The 15,790-nt window shown below is 41.0% G+C and overlaps 1 protein-coding gene across 5 annotated transcripts in view; it reads right to left on the bottom strand.

Annotated features, from left to right (window-relative positions):
* GLRA2 (glycine receptor alpha 2) overlaps positions 1-15,790 on the bottom strand; it is a 200,542-nt gene that overhangs the window by 74,120 nt on the left and 110,632 nt on the right. The gene's annotated exons all lie outside the window — the stretch shown is intronic.

The raw sequence follows: 15,790 nt of genomic DNA, 5'->3' as shown, positions 1-15,790 counted from the left end.
AAATATGTCCTGCCACTCCCTTCTGGCTTGCAGAGTTTCTGCTGAAAGATCAGCTGTTAACTTTAGGGGATTCCCTTGTGTGCTATTTGTTGTTTTTCCCTTGCTGCTTTTAATATGTTTTCTTTGTATTTAATTTTTGATAGTTTGATTAATATGTGTCTTGGCGTGTTTCTCCTTGGATTTATCCTGTATGGGACTCTCTGTGCTTCCTGGACTTGATTAACTATTTCCTTTCCCATATTAGGGAAGTTTTCAACTATAATCTCTTCAAATATTTTCTCAGTCCCTTTCTTTTTCTGTTCTTCTTCTGTGACCCCTATAATTCGAATGTTGTTGCATTTAATGTTGTCCCAGAGGTCTCTGAGACTGTCCTCAGTTCTTTTCATTCTTTTTTCTTTATTCTGCTCTGCAGTAGTTATTTCCACTATTTTATCTTCCAGGTCACTTATCCGTTCTTCTGCCTCAGTTATTCTGCTATTGATCCCATTTAGAGTATTTTTAATTTCATTTATTGTGTTGTTCATCATTGCTTGTTTCCTCTTTAGTTCTTCTAGGTCCTTGTTAAATGTTTCTTGCATTTTCTCTATTCTATTTCCAAGATTTTGGATCATCTTTACTATCATTACTGTGAATTGTTTTTCAGGTAGACTGCCTATTTCCTCCTCGTTTGTTAGGTCTGGTGCGTTTTTACCTTGCTCCTTCATCTGCTGTGTGTTTCTCTGTCTTCTCATTTTGCTTATCTTACTGTGTTTGGGGTCTCCTTTTTGCATGCTGCAGGTTTGTAGTTCCCGTTGTTTTTGGTGTCTCTCCCCAGTGGCTAACGTTGGTTCAGTGGGTTGTGTAGGCTTCATGGTGGAGGGGACTAGTGCCTGTGTTCTGGTTGATGAGGCTGGATCTTTTCTTTCTGGTGGGTAGGTCCACGTCTGGTGGTGTGTTTTGGGGTGTCTGTGGCCTTATTATTTTAGGCAGCCTCTCTGCTAATGGGTGGGGTTGTGTCCCTGTCTTGCTAGTTGTTTGGCATAGGGCGTCCAGCACTGTAGCTTGCTGGTTGTTGAGTGAAGCTGGGTGCTGGTGTTGAGATGGAGATCTCTGGGAGATTTTCGCCGTTTGATATTCCGTGGAGCTGGGAGGTCTCTTGTGGACCAGTGTCCTGAAGTTGGCTCTCCCAGCTCAAAGTCACAGCCCTGATGCCTGGCTGGAGCACCAAGAGCCTTTCATCCACACAGCTCAGAATAAAAGGGAGAAAAAGTAGAAAGAAAGAGGATAAAATAAAATAAAGATAAAATAAAGTTATTAAAATAAAAAATAATTATTAAGAAAAAAAGTTTTTTAAAAAGTAAAAAAAAAAACAAAAAAACGGATGGACAGAACCCTAGGACAAACGGTGAAAGCAAAGCTTTACAGACAAAATGTCACCTGGAGGGCTTCCCTGGTGGTGCAGTGGTTGGGAGTCCGCCTGCCGATGCAGGGGACACGGGTTTGTGCCGCGGTCCAGGAAGATCCCACATGCCGCGGAGCGGCTGGGCCCGTGAGCCATGGCCACTGAGCCTGCGTGTCCGGAGCCTGTGCTCCGCAACGGGAGAGGCCACAACAGTGAGAGAGAGGGCTGCGTACTGAAAAAAAAAAAAATGTCACACAGAAGCATACACATACACACTCACAAAAAGAGGAAAAGGGGAAAAAATAATATATCGTTGCTCCCAGAGTCCAGCTTCTCAATTTGGGATGATTCGTTGTCTATTCAGGTATTCTAGAGATGCAGGGTACATCAAGTTGATTGCGGAGATTTAATCCGCTGCTCCTGAGGCTACTGGGAGGGATTTCCCTTTCTCTTCTTTGTTTGCACAGCTCCCTGGGTTCAGCTTTGGATTTGGCCCCGCCTCTGCGTGTACGTCGCCTGAGGGCGTCTGTTCTTCCGCTCAGACGGGAAGAGGTTAACGGAGCCGCTGTTTGGGGGCTCTGGTTCACTCAGGCCCGGGGGGAGGGAGGGGCGCGAAGTGCGGGGCGAGCCTGCGGCGTCAGAGGCCGCAGTGACGTTGCAGCAGCCGGAGGCCACCGTGCGTTCTCCTGGGTAAGTTGTCCTTGGATCCCGGGAACCTGGCAGTGGCGGGCTGCACAGCCTCCTCGCAAGGGAGGTGTGGAGAGTGACCTGTGCTCGCACACAGGCTTCTTGGTGGCGGCAGCAGCAGCCTTAGCGTCTCATGCCCGTCTCTGGGGTCCGGGCTTTTAGCCGCGGCTCTCACCCATCCCTGGAGCTCCTTTAAGCAGCGCTCTTAATCCCCTCTCCTCGCGCACCAGGAAACAAAGAGGGAAGAAAAAGTCTCTTGCCTCTTCGGCAGCTCCAGACTTTTTCCCGGACTCCCTCCCGGCTAGCCGTGGTGCACTAACCCCTTCAGGCTGTGTTCACGCAGCCAACCCCAGTCCTCTCCGTGCTCTCCGACCTCCTCCGAAGCCCGAGCCTCAGCTCGCAGCCCCGCCCGCCCTGGCGGGTGAGCAGACAAGCCTCTCGGGCTGGTGAGTGCCGGTCGGCGCCGATCCTCTGTGCGGGAATCTCCCCGCTTTGCCCTCCGCACCCCTGTGGCTGCGCTCTCCTCCGCGGCTCTGAAGCTTTCCCCCTCCGCCACCCCCAGTCTCCGCCTGCGAAGGGCCTCCTAGTGTGTGGAAACCTTTCGTCCTTCACGGCTCCCTCCCACTGGTGCACGTCCCGTCCCCATCCTTTTGTCTCTGTTTTTTCTTTTTTCTTTTGCCCTACCCAGGTACGTGGGGAGTTTCTTGCCTTTTGGGAGGTCTGAGGCCTTCTGTCAGCGTTCAGTAGGTGATCTGTAGGAGTTTTTCCACGTGTAGATGTATTTCTGGTATATCTGTGGGGAGGAAGGTTATCTCTGTGTCTTACTCTTCCGCCATCTTCCTCAACTCCCAATTCTTATACTCTTGAAGTTCATGGTATAGATGTACTACAGTGAGGTTATTCGTACAACTACTGGTGGACTTTTCCGTTATGTTCAGTTCTAGAATATCGTAAATATTACTACTGTGAACACTTACATACGTGTCTGTATGTGGACGTATATCTTATTCTCTTGGGTAAATGCCTAGGAGTGGGATTGTTGTGTTCTATGGTGTGTCTCTTTAATTTTACCATACACTGCCATATTATTGTCAAACAGGCTTTCACGTTTTGCATTCCTACCACAAACACACGAGGATTTCAGTTGCTCCACATTCTCACCAACATTAGGTATAGTCAGTCTCATTAACTTTAACCATTCTAGTAGATGTATAATGGTGTCTCATTGTGATTTGATTTCGCATCACCCTAATGACTAATGATGTCAAACATCTTTTCTGGTGTGTATTGGCCATTTGTATATCTTCTTTGTAGTGTCTGTTACAACTTTTTGGCCCATCATGGTATTGGGTTGTTTCTCTTGTCATTATTGACTTGTACCGCTCTTTTTATATTTCAGATATAAGCTTTCTCTTCAGTTACATGTCTTGCAGATATCTCCTCCCTGTCTATGGCTTGCTTTTTCATTTGCTTAAATGACAATTTAAATTTAATAAGGTCCATGTTAGTATTTTTTATTTTATGGTTTGTGCTTTTTGTGATTTGTCTGAGAGAACTTTGTCTAATCCAATATTTCAGATTTTCTCCTGTGTTTTGTTAAAGTTTAATAATTTTAACTCCTAGATTTTTAGATCTGTGGTTATTCAAGATTCATTTCAAGTATCATTTTCCTTGTGACTCTTTGAGGAAGAATTCATCAAACCTTCCTTCCGTACTTTCATAGCACCGTATGTACATTTATCTCAGAGTACTTAATTGCAATTATTTAAATGTTTATTTTCCCCAGTAGACTGTGAGCTTCAGTGCACAGTGATAAGTCTTACTCATTTATGAATACCAAATGCCTAGACCATGCCTGATATATAATAGGCTTTCAGACAATACTTGTGAAATGAATGGATGAAAGAATAAATGAAAGAATGCAATTATACAATATTAATTCCTTAAATCATATTTTTACAAAGCACTTTTGCGTCAGTACTTCATTAACATCTCACAAGAAACCTGTGAGACAGACATTGTGTTACCTCCATGTTTATAAACTATTATTGGTTCTCTAAAGCCTAATGAATTAAGATCAAACTATTTAGCTTGATATTCAGAACTGTCTATGATATTATTCCCACTATCCTTTCCAGCTTTGTTTTCTGCTATCCCCTTTCACATAGCCAATGGAACAGTTGCCCTGGGCCATGTTCTTTATCTGTGCCCTTGATTTCTGCCTCTTCACATCATTCATCTCTTCCACCTTAAAATTCTCTCTACCCCATCTCTGCTTGAGAATATCCTGCTCATCTCAAAAGCCAATACTTTGATGTACCTTCCCAGGATCTGACCAGGTGAATGACCAGCTAAATGTGACTGCTCCTTCCTTTACACAGCCACACACCTCCATCTTTTTTTACCTTAAGTTAAAAAAAAATGGTGGTTGTCCTTAGCTTTAGACCATTTTTCTCTTGGTACCTATCTCCTGGCTGTGGCGTGCTTGCTCTCCTCGATTCGTGGGTTCCCCTTGCTTCGCTGATGCTCTTCCCTCCAAGTTGCCCTTTTGGCCTCATATATCCTCAGACAAAGAGTCATGAGATCTGGATTCCAACTCTAGCTGTGTCAGGCAGTGGCGGTGGGACTTGGGCCCTTAATTGTCTCCTTTGCAAAGGAGATCTAGTCCTGCCTGCCTTTAAAGACTGCTCTAGAAATTAAATAATACAATGGCTGGGAAAGTCACTTGTAAATTTAACATGCCACAGAAACACAAGCTATTATAACCATTATTGAAATCAATGTTTAGCTTCATTGCATGCATCTCTCAGCCCTCACAGTTGAAGACAGATGTATTTGGAAGGAATGTTTTAGGGCGGGTGTACTTATGGCATTTGCTTAAAATGGCCCTTAACTCCTGAGCCTCCCTGTGGCCTAGGTGAGCCCTGAACACCACCTTCTTGTTCCTCCCTACATTTTGCTTTATGTTCAGTTAGACGCTTTTGCATCCCTCTGTGCGACGCTCAACATCTGTGCACGCTTCCTCCTGACAGGCTTTCTACAGCTAATGTGAAGGGGAATGGTGACTTATTTCGCCTGATTTACTCAAGTTGTTGTAGTTGTGAAACCTGGCCTGAATGTGGCTGTCACTGTCTTTTATGAGGGGCAGGGATCCAGATGGCAGGGAAGGGAAGCTGAAGCCCAGAGTGAACAGTCCCTTCCTGTTTTCAGCACCATCAAAGGATTGTACCTCCTCCCCAGGCAAAACGAACTGCGAGGTTATCGCAACTGGGCTGCCCACTTTCTTTGACTATTGGGCCCTCTCCCCCTTCGTTAAACCTTCCCCTCTGGACTGTTATCACCCTCAATCGCCTTTGTCACATGTCTTCCTGCACATCCCAGTTATCTTCTTCCAAGCCCTCTGGATTGGTCTGAGATTGAGTCTGGTTCCCCAAATTAAGTGCACCTACTTTCCCGACTCCCTCTCACGGGGAAGGTTCAAGTTAGTTTATTTAATGATATGAGGAGAGGCCATGGTTAAAAGCATAGCCTCTGGTGCAAGATTTTCTGAATTCAAATTCCTGCTCTGCCATACTCTCTTTCTGATGATTGCAAGTTATTGAACTTCTCTTGCCTCAGTTTATAAAACTGTAAAATGGGCTACTGAGAGTCCCTACCTCATTTCTTGTTGGAGTAAATGAGTCTATTAAAGGGTTTAATGAGTTTATCACATAAGGAATTTGTTAAAGTGCCCAGTACCAAGTAAGCAGCTAGTACAAGTGCTATATGCCAATTAATTGACTTGAACCTAGAACAGAGACATAAAGCACATGGCTTCACACCTTTAACTGTCTATGTTCTAATCTTGTTTTTGCCATTTCTTGGCCACACAATCTAAGTCTAGGTAATTAATCTTTGTAGGCTGAATTTCTTCATCTGTAATAATAGTACCTTCACCATATTGGGTTGTGTTAAGCATTAAATAACATATGTATTAAATTACTTTTAGCACGGTGCTTGGTACATAATAAGCATGCATTTGAATTGGGTACTTTTATTTCTTAGCTGACTAGAATTCCCCTTCCTAATTATTTAATCGTGGTCTTCTGGAGCATTGTCCAAATGTCTCCACTTATTCCAGAGGGATGGCTTTCATCGTATATTCGTAAAGTCCGGTCAGAAGGTAGAAGAGCTATTTTTGCATAAACTAGATTTGTGATACTTCTCAACTCACAGAGGATCAACAGAGGTATTGTACAAGGAAGACAAGCAAGGGAACAGGCAAGCAAATGGGCAGTTTAAATTAACCTAACAAATAAAAGCCCTTTAATTAGTTTTCAAAGCACATCTATCATCTCACACTGTGGGAAAAACCAGCCATCTAATACTGCACCAAGTCCGGCAAGCCCCAGGTGGACTCTGTTCCAAAAGCTGTGATGAGTCCTTGTTCCAGTCTTTCCTTTAGGTTAATTCCAAAGAGGCAAGATAATGGACTGAGAGCTGCGTTTTGTTTGCATGTGTTCAAAGCTTTTCTCTTTGAAAAATGACGCTGCCATTTGCACACATATTTGTGTATAGTGTCTAATTATGGGCTCAAAGAAGAAAAGACCCAAAAATAGAGTTTATGGTTATTTCTCCATCTTTTTCTCAGTTTTCTATTGCTAAGAGTATAACTGAATTCCTATCCCAGAGGAAGAGACTAGGAAATATAACCCAATAAGAAAATGAATCATGTACAGCCATCAGGAATGGAGAAGAGAAAAACGAGGGCGTCAATTAAGTGTTCACCTTTACTCTAGTGCAAGAAAAGGAGGAATATTTATTAGACACTTTGATCTGTAGGTAAAAAGAGTCTATGGCTCACATCAAGGAAAATATACATCCTCCACCTTGCAGTTACCTTTTATCTACCCAAGCTGAGTAATCAAACCGTGGGCAGAGCAGGCATGGAATTTGCTGTTCACCTTTACCTGCCTATGCCATTACTATGGATCACAGAAGTCATATCAGTTGTATAAAATCGGTATTTTTCATTAATGCTCATAGAAGAAAGTTGCTCAGGCCATTTTTATTTATGCCTCCATCAGAATTCTTCACCTGAAGATGAGGGCTTAAGCATTAATATGTTTTCGGAGATTGAACAATGAATAGTATTTACAATACCCATTAAAGTGCTGTGATTAGTACTAGAGGTTAGCACTAGAAAGGTATAGGATAAACAAGCAAGTAAGAAATTGCTTTTATCAAACTATAAAGCCAAAAGCCAATACTGAACTGAATTATCTTCTCCTGTTAATTCCTTTCCCTCAAACCAGCATTTAATTTGACTAGTAAGAATGTTTAAGGACAGAGCAATAGTTTAAACAATTTAGAACCACTCACTTAGGTAGGAAATAAAGTTTATTGTTTGGTAGACCAAGGAACCTTCTAGGTGTTTAGTTTTTTAAAGCATACTAATTAAAAAGATAAATAAAATCCATCCTCTGAAACCTTATGTCAGCAAAAGAAACACTGTAAGTTAGGATTATAAAATTAATTTACTCTGACTTGATGTCCTGGGCTTTTCCTTTTGAGATTTTGGCTCTAGGGAATGCCATACCTCTTTACCTTGCTTGAACTAACAGGCTTTGAATTCACTTTTTTTTTTCCCATACAGAATTCTCTATTTTTTTAGAAAGCTTGGAATATTACTTGAAAGAAGGATTTTCCAAATGTCTAGCTTGCCCCATTAGTTTATTAAAATCCATTATCCTCAATTTCTCTATTGCTAAAAAAATTCACTTCCTTTCTTTGATTATCCCACTAGTCTGTCTAAACTCCAGTTTTCCATCAAATAGAGCAGGAGATGTGAGCTCTGATGAGGAGAGGCCCCTGAAAATCAGAAAGAAGACTGCCATTTGGGCATGATCATGAAGAAACTCTCTGGAAAAAAATCTAAGAACTGGAAGGGCTGTCCCAATGGCCACAGAAAGAGAAGGGCAAAGGAGGTCAGGAGTGTAGAGAAAATGCAGTATTTTGGTGGCACACCTGGGTAAGCAGAGCCCAGTGGGGGTGATCTGCACCAGAGTAGTGGGCCCGCAGAGCCATTTCTAGAAGCTGTAGGGGGTGGAGAAGTGTATTCCTCGCTTAATGGCTTCCTAATTTTGCTCTGTGTTAAACACACGTAGGACCCGTACTCCTAACCTCTTTCTCTTCTGAGAAGATTCCTGAATCTACATATTATACTTTCTTGTAATCCTGGAAATTAATTTTTTTATCACCACTTCCCACTTTCCATTTTTCTAACACCTTGTGACACCTATGCTGTGTAGGCTTTAATAATGGATTTCATGGCAATGATGTATGATGTCAGCATGTTCCCATTTTATTGATGGAGCTGTCAAGGCACCCCTGATCTTGGCCATGTTGCTACAGAAATGAGAAAAAGCCCTTCGAAGTCAAGGAAGAAAGGGAAGCACAAAAAGCAAGATGACATTCCTGGTATGATTCAAATTTGAGGAAAAATGACTGTCAAACCCAGCACCTGGTGAACTCTCTTATACTCCCACTAGAAGACTCAATATTCTTTTCCTTGCCCTAATTGTATTGTGATAATTACTATCAAGATGGTATCAACTGGACCCTCCTCTTCCTGAGATGACCCCATGATCTCTAATAACCTGAGTTAATCCCTGCGTGTTTCTTAGGCCTTTTAATTTTCTCTACCTAATCCTTGCTTGGCCTTTTAAAAGAATGCAAAGAGAAGAAACCAGAATTATTAGTTCTCTAATTGCTGTGTAACATACTACCACAAATTCAGTGGCATTTAAACAACACCCACTTATTAGCTGATTTCTGTAGGTCGGAAGTCAGGCCCAGCATGGCTGGGCTCTCTGCTTAGGGTCTCACAAGGCTGAAGTCAAGGTGCCAGTCAGCTGTGTTCTCATCTGGAGCTTGGAGTCCTCTTCCAAGCTCATTCCTATTATTGGCAGAATTCAATTTCTTGTAGTTGTAGGACTGAGGTACCTGTTTCCTTGATCACTGTCAGCCAGGGGGCTCTCTCAGCTCCTTAAGGCAGCCCATACTCCTTCTCTTGTGACCTCCTCTATCTTTAAGCCAGAGTTGAATCTTCCTTGTGCTTCAAATCTCTCTGACTTCCTCTTCTGCAACCAGCCAGTGAAAGGTTTCTGCTTTTAAGGGCTCATGTGATTGGATCTGGCCCACCCAGATCATCTCCATATGTCAGGTCAACTGTGCCATACAGCGTAACACAGTCACAGCAGTGACATCTCGTCACATTCACAGATTCTGGGGGAAAGGGGCATGGAGTCTTGGTGGGGAAGGGCATTTTTAGAATTCTGACTACCACACCAGGTCAAAGAGCATATGAAAAAGGGTCCCAGGACTGACTTTCCTTTGAGCCAAATAATCCTCAAGAATCATTTTATTAAAATCCGTGATGTAGAAAGTTTTTTTAAAAAAACATAAGCAAAATAAAAATAAGTATCTGCTCAGTGGACATATTAATAGCAAGAAATCCATGTAGTTATAACTTGAATTGTGCAAAAGAAAAAATATCATGACCAAGTGCAAATCATTGCACATTCTTTTGTGAGCATTTATGGGAAGCTAACATTCTGATGGCGTTGGATAATAAGGGTGTGATTCCCCTCTGAATCTAATGAGTCATGAGAGGAAGGACAGTCAGTCAGCACTGTCGTCTGTCTGCATCGCATCAAATGACTGAGGGGCTTGGTCACTGAATGATCATACGTGGTTGTACCTTGAAATGTCTCTTTGCTGAAAAATTGTTCCTGACATGATGCTGGCACATGCAAAGGAGTAGAGATGAAGACTTATTTCTTCCAGTATTAGGAAGAGCAGATTCTCATTAGCAGAAGAACTGCCAGGCACCTAGCCTAGACAGATGGACTTAATGAGAGGAAAAGCTCATGGCCTCCTTTACGTTACTGACAGAAAGAAAGTGCTCTTACTTAGGCAATTTCTCCCCTGCCACATTTGACTTGTGCTCTCTCGCCACTTGGATATCCTTGAATATATAACCTTTAGAGGAGTGTTTTATAGATTTTATTTATTATATTTTTATTATAAAAAGGATGTATGATGTCAGCATGTTCCCATTTCACTGATGGAGCTGTCAAGGCACTCCTGATCTTGGCCATGTTTTATTTATTATATTTTTATTATATTATTATATAATATATTTATATTTTTTATTTTATTATAGACTTTAGAAATTGATTCTTGTGGAACCCAAGTCCTCATTTTATTAAAGTGCTCCTGGGTCTTGCGCTGCCTGGAAGGGGAGCTGTTCTTTTTCTCCTAAATCTTTTAGTTCCTATTCAGAGCCAGGCTGAACAATTTACAAGTCATGAATGTGTATAATTTGGCTTGGGCCCTCCTAACTCATACACCAATGGAGCCATTAGGCATATGTTGGGTCCTCAAAGCCAAATGGACCAGAAAGAACATTTTCAACAGGCTTCAGTGATCACTTCAGTGGTCATTTCACATAGCCAGTTCTGTAGATTCACATCCAATCTCACAGTTTTTGTTTGAGTGGTCCAGATCCACATGTGAATGCTTCCTCAATTCGTTGGATGATGTTTTAGCCTTCTTTTGATTGGACAGACACAGTGAGGGCATAATCTGACCCTCCAAGTAATGTTATCAATAATGCTATTGAGAGCTTGCTGTACACTGCGCATACTCTAAGAGCTTTATATAGGTTAACCCCGATCATCTCCACTATGAGGCAAGTCCTGTCATGATACTCATTATACAGATGAGGTGTCGGAGGCATATAAATACAACCAACATCATATGGCTTGAACCCAGGCATCTTGGCTTCAGAGTCTATGCTCTGAACTACTAAACTGTGCAGGATTTTATCTCACTTCTGATAATATATGCAGGATAAGAACCCCATCATATAGAATTCTACACTTTAGAAAATGGTCATTTTGAAATCAGTTTTTGAAAACCACCACAGAGAGCTTCTTAAAAGGTAAAAGTTGTTACCCCTGAAAAACCTTATTAGGTTGGTTTACTAAAATTATGTAGAAGTCAACATAGTGTACTCAGATAATCGAGTTAAACTCAAAAATTGTGCTTGGGCAATAACATAACGTACAAAAACTTGGAACAAGCACTTCACAAAAGAAGATAATTAAACGACCACTAAGTATATGAAAAGGTGCTAATCATCGTTAGTCATTAGGGGCACGCAAGTTAAAACTACAATGAAGTACCTCTAAATACCGTCTGAATGGCCAAAATGAAAAGACTGACACTGATGAGTGTTGACAAAGATGTGGAACAACTGGAACTCTCGTACATCACTGGGGAAGTGTGAATTGTTTCAACTAATTGGCAAAACTGTCAATATGCACTGGAGCCAAACATATTCATACCCTGTGGCCCAGCAATTTCATTCATAGATATATTCTTACAGTGAATGAATGTGTATATCCATCAGAAGTTATATATCAAGTGTTCAAGCAGATTTAACACATAATAAACTAAAACCTGGAAGTGATGCCTGTCAATGGGAAAATGGACAACAAAAAGGAACAAATTACAGCTACACAAACATGGATACATCCCACAGACATTATGTCCTACAAAAGAAGCCAGTTATAAAAGAATACATACTGTAAAATTCCGTTAATATGAAATTCAAGAAGAGGCAAAACTAATCAATAGTTAAATAAGTCAGAACGGTGGTTACTTCTGGGGAGAGGTGTTGACTGTGAAGGGGAACTAAAACTATCTGGAATACTGGAAATGTTCTCTATCTTGATCTGAAATGTATATCCATGTTAAATTTCATTGGGCAGTACAATGCACATTAGGGCATTTGAACGTATGTATTTTTTTCAACTCCAGAGAAAAGGAAAAGATTTCTGCCTGGGAAAGTTTTTTACATATGGTTGAACAGGACATTTTAGCGCTTTTTCGTTTCCTTGTCATTTGCATGATGCCCCTTTCCTCATGGTGCAATACTTGTTGATTATTTTTCTTATGATGCATTTACCACATAGGTATCTTCCAAACAAAAATGTTGAAGCTTTGCAATTTTCCTTCCTTAAAAACGCCTGCTGTATTTTGCCTCTGTCTTGGTAAAGCAATAGGCTGCTTTTCTTTTTTTATTTTTTGACCACAAACACAAATCTTTAAGGAAAACAAACATGTAAAATTTATATCCATTTTAAGGGTGTCACTATACTATGGCCATGCAAAGAGGAAGAAACAATGCAGTGGTAGGGAAAAAGTGTGGTAAAATATTCTCCCAATTAGGAATCAGAACTGAATTTCAGTATTAAAATGCTGTTTGGATCACCAAATATGTGAAATTCACATATAAGATGTACTTGTTCTACACATCATGCAAAAGCTTTTTTTTTTACTATGGCTATTTTGACATCTGTTATAGTAGTTCTCTTTATTATTACAAATATTCTGCCAAATCATACAAGTTTTTAAAAGTTGTATGAAAACATTCCCATTAAAGATAAAAAGAGCAAATATAGCAAACAAATGGGGGATTATTTAAATTAAATTCTCAGGTTTAGGTAGACTTCCGTCCTTTTTGTGGATTTTTCAGGCATTTATAAGAGTTTAGAATCTTACAGAGGCAACCCAAGTCTCAGAGTTGCTAATGATGGGCAGCATTTGAGGGTAGAAAGCAGAGGGGCCCAGGGCCCAGAACTGAGGAGCTGGCTTCAGCAATCACCCCTGGGGCTCCCGTACTGACGCTGAAATAGAAAAGCTATTTCAGTGTCAGTATGAAAAGCTAAAGTTATTGTCACCAAATAACTAAAACCATAAATAATTGCAGTGCAGGAGGGAATTTATTCTAAGAGTGTTAAATCATCTAATTTAAATAATTAACTGTTGAGGATTTCCTTGCCTCTGATGTGAGATTTCCTCCAATGGGAAATTCCCAGTCTTCCTCTAGTCATTCATTCTACAAATACAAATTGAGCACCTGCTTCGTACCAAGCTCTGTGTTATGCTGGGTACACAATGGGTCTCTGCCTTCATGAAGTGTATGGTCTACAGTGTCATATTTCTCAGCATTACGGACGTGATTTCATTAAGATTCACCCGGGAAGGGAAGTTTGGGTGACTTCCTGAGAAAGGAGTTTGAAGGAGAAAAGAACTACCTTTTATGGAATACACCATGTGACATTTTATTTATAGAATGTCATGCGAGACCCCACAGCATGGGCTATTATAATAACTGGCTTGACCAAGGGCACTTACGGCTGATAAGGGATTCAGATCCAAGGAAATCTGAGCCCTGGATATTTTATCCTACTACAGGAGGCTGCCTCACCACCAGCCTTCCCAAGGATCCTTGGCAAACCTTTCTTTTCATAGTCCTCAAACATCAAACAAACCATACATTAAGTAGCTTTGGTACGCTTTTACCTACATGCTGAAAATGCCAATTCAATAACTCCTTTCCATCTGAGACACAGAGTGCTGGAATTCAAGGGCACTGGATTAGCAATAAGGAGGCATGCAACTGAGACCCTACCCTTTTTACAGTAAAATCTTCTCTAGGTACCACTCTTTCATCCATAAAAGGCAATAATAGGCATCGGCCCTGCTTATGTCCAAAACTTGTTTTGATGATTAAAAAAATAACAGATTTGAGGACTAAGCATTATGTGAAAATGTATTCTTATTAATAGAGTTAGCCTATCCTCCAAAACCAGCATAGGTACTGTGTACTTTCCTTTCAGTGTTTTAAAGGTTTTTTTCTTTGTTTTCTATGGTTTCTTTGTGGCTCTTATTTTTGAAGCCACATGGCAATTGACAAATTTATGTTCTTCAATACATGTACTATTATATGTGTATCCCTGAAGCTCATGGGAGCAATTAAGCACTGTAATTCAGAGTTTTTCAGATTTTATTAAGGTAATGCTGTAACATATACAATTTATTACATATTACTTCTAGTAGGGCTTAGGGACAACCCTGTAATCAAACACAATATTTCTTTGGCAAGCGGTATGAATATTCACACTAAATGGGATCTGTAGACCCTATAATTAGCCTCCCGTCAGTTCAGGACAGGTTTGCTGCCAAATGAGCTATGGAAAACCTTTTGGTTTTCAGAGCTTTGGGGATTTCAGAGGTGTGGCTAAGGGATTTTGGACCTGTACATTTTCAGAAGTGCTAGCTATTTACATTTTATATTAAGTCTGCTCCCCCTCCCCCAATCTTAGATGCTTTATGGTCATTCTTTTATTTGGTGGGAGCGTCCCTGCTGTCCCCACTGCTGTCCACCCTGGGAGAAACTCCTCTTCCTTGTCTCACCTCCTCCATGGTTCCCTACTATCCACAGGGGTGGGTCTCTGGGCGACCATGTACATACATGTAACTATTCCTTTGATGGTAATTGATTTGTCCAGAGTGAACAGACAACCTGAACTCGGGTGATCAGAGTCCTATCCCTGACTCTGCCTATCACAGCTGGTGAAAACAGAGGTGGAGTCCTGTCCCAAAGCAGATGACCCTTTCCTCTGGGAATTTGGAACTGGACGAGAAAGAAAGCAATCCCTGTCCAGGTGCCTAGAATTACACAAATGAACATCCTGGCACAGTCTATAGCCAGGCTCTGTACCGTGTGCAAATAAGAGACAAGGGGGAGAGAGAGAGAGAGAGAGAGGGAGGGTTGGATGGGGGGCAGGGAGAGAGAGAACAGAACAAATCACATCTCTTATTTAGAGACAGACAAAGAGGTTCCTACTCTTTTTCATCTCTCCAGTCCAGTTTGGATGCCCATGTGCACATCAATTCTTAGATTACATAAGATTTTTCAGTTGTTTCAAAATAGGTATCACTTTCAAAAAAATTTTTTTAAGAAGTTTAGAATAATTTTAGATTTATAGAAAGTTGCAAGGATAACACAGAGAGGTTCCATATACCCTACACCCAGTTTTCCCTAATGTTAACATCTCACTTTGGTACAGTACATTTGTTGCGCCTAACAAACCAATATGGATACCTTAGTTTTTGCCTAATTTTTGTTGTTGTTGTTCAAGGATCCAGTCCAGGGTACCATATTATATTTAGCTCTTGTATCTCCTTAGGTTCCTTTTGGCTTTGACAGTTTCTCAGACTTTTCTTGTTTTTTATGACCTTGACCGTTTTGAGGAGTATTGATTAGGCATTTTGTAGAATGCCCCTCAGTTGGGAACTGTCTGATGATTTTCTCATGATAAGACCAGGGTTATGGGTTTTAGGAAGGAAGACAACAGAGGTAAAGTTCCCTTCTCATCACATCATATCAAGAGTATATACTGTCAACATGACTCCTCACTGTTGATGTTGACCTTGGTCATCTGGCTGAGGTAGTGTTTGTCGGGTTTCTCCTCTCCTCTTTTTGCCCTTTCCACATTGCCCTCTTTGGAAAGAAGTCACTATACAGAGCCCACACTTCAGAAGTGGGGAATTATGCTGCACCTCCTTGAGGGTAGAATATCTGCAGAAATTATTTGGAATTCTTCTGCATGGGAGATTTGTCTACTATCCCTCAACTCTTTTTAGCCAATCATTTATTTATATTAGTATGGAGTCCTGGATATTTTGTTTTATAATATCGGTTATAATCCAATACTACTTTATTTTATTGCTTAAATTGTTCCAGATTTGGCCACTGGGAACTCATTCAGTTCGCTCCTATGTCCCTTTGACATACCTCTACCGTTAGGAGTTTTTCTTTTCTTT

Source organism: Monodon monoceros, unplaced genomic scaffold (genome assembly GCF_005190385.1).
Source record: "Monodon monoceros isolate NGI ecotype Baffin Bay Population unplaced genomic scaffold, NGI_Narwhal_1 Super_Scaffold_22, whole genome shotgun sequence".
NCBI classification, from domain to species: domain Eukaryota; kingdom Metazoa; phylum Chordata; class Mammalia; order Artiodactyla; family Monodontidae; genus Monodon; species Monodon monoceros.
This window is presented reverse-complemented; position numbering and strand designations above follow the sequence as displayed.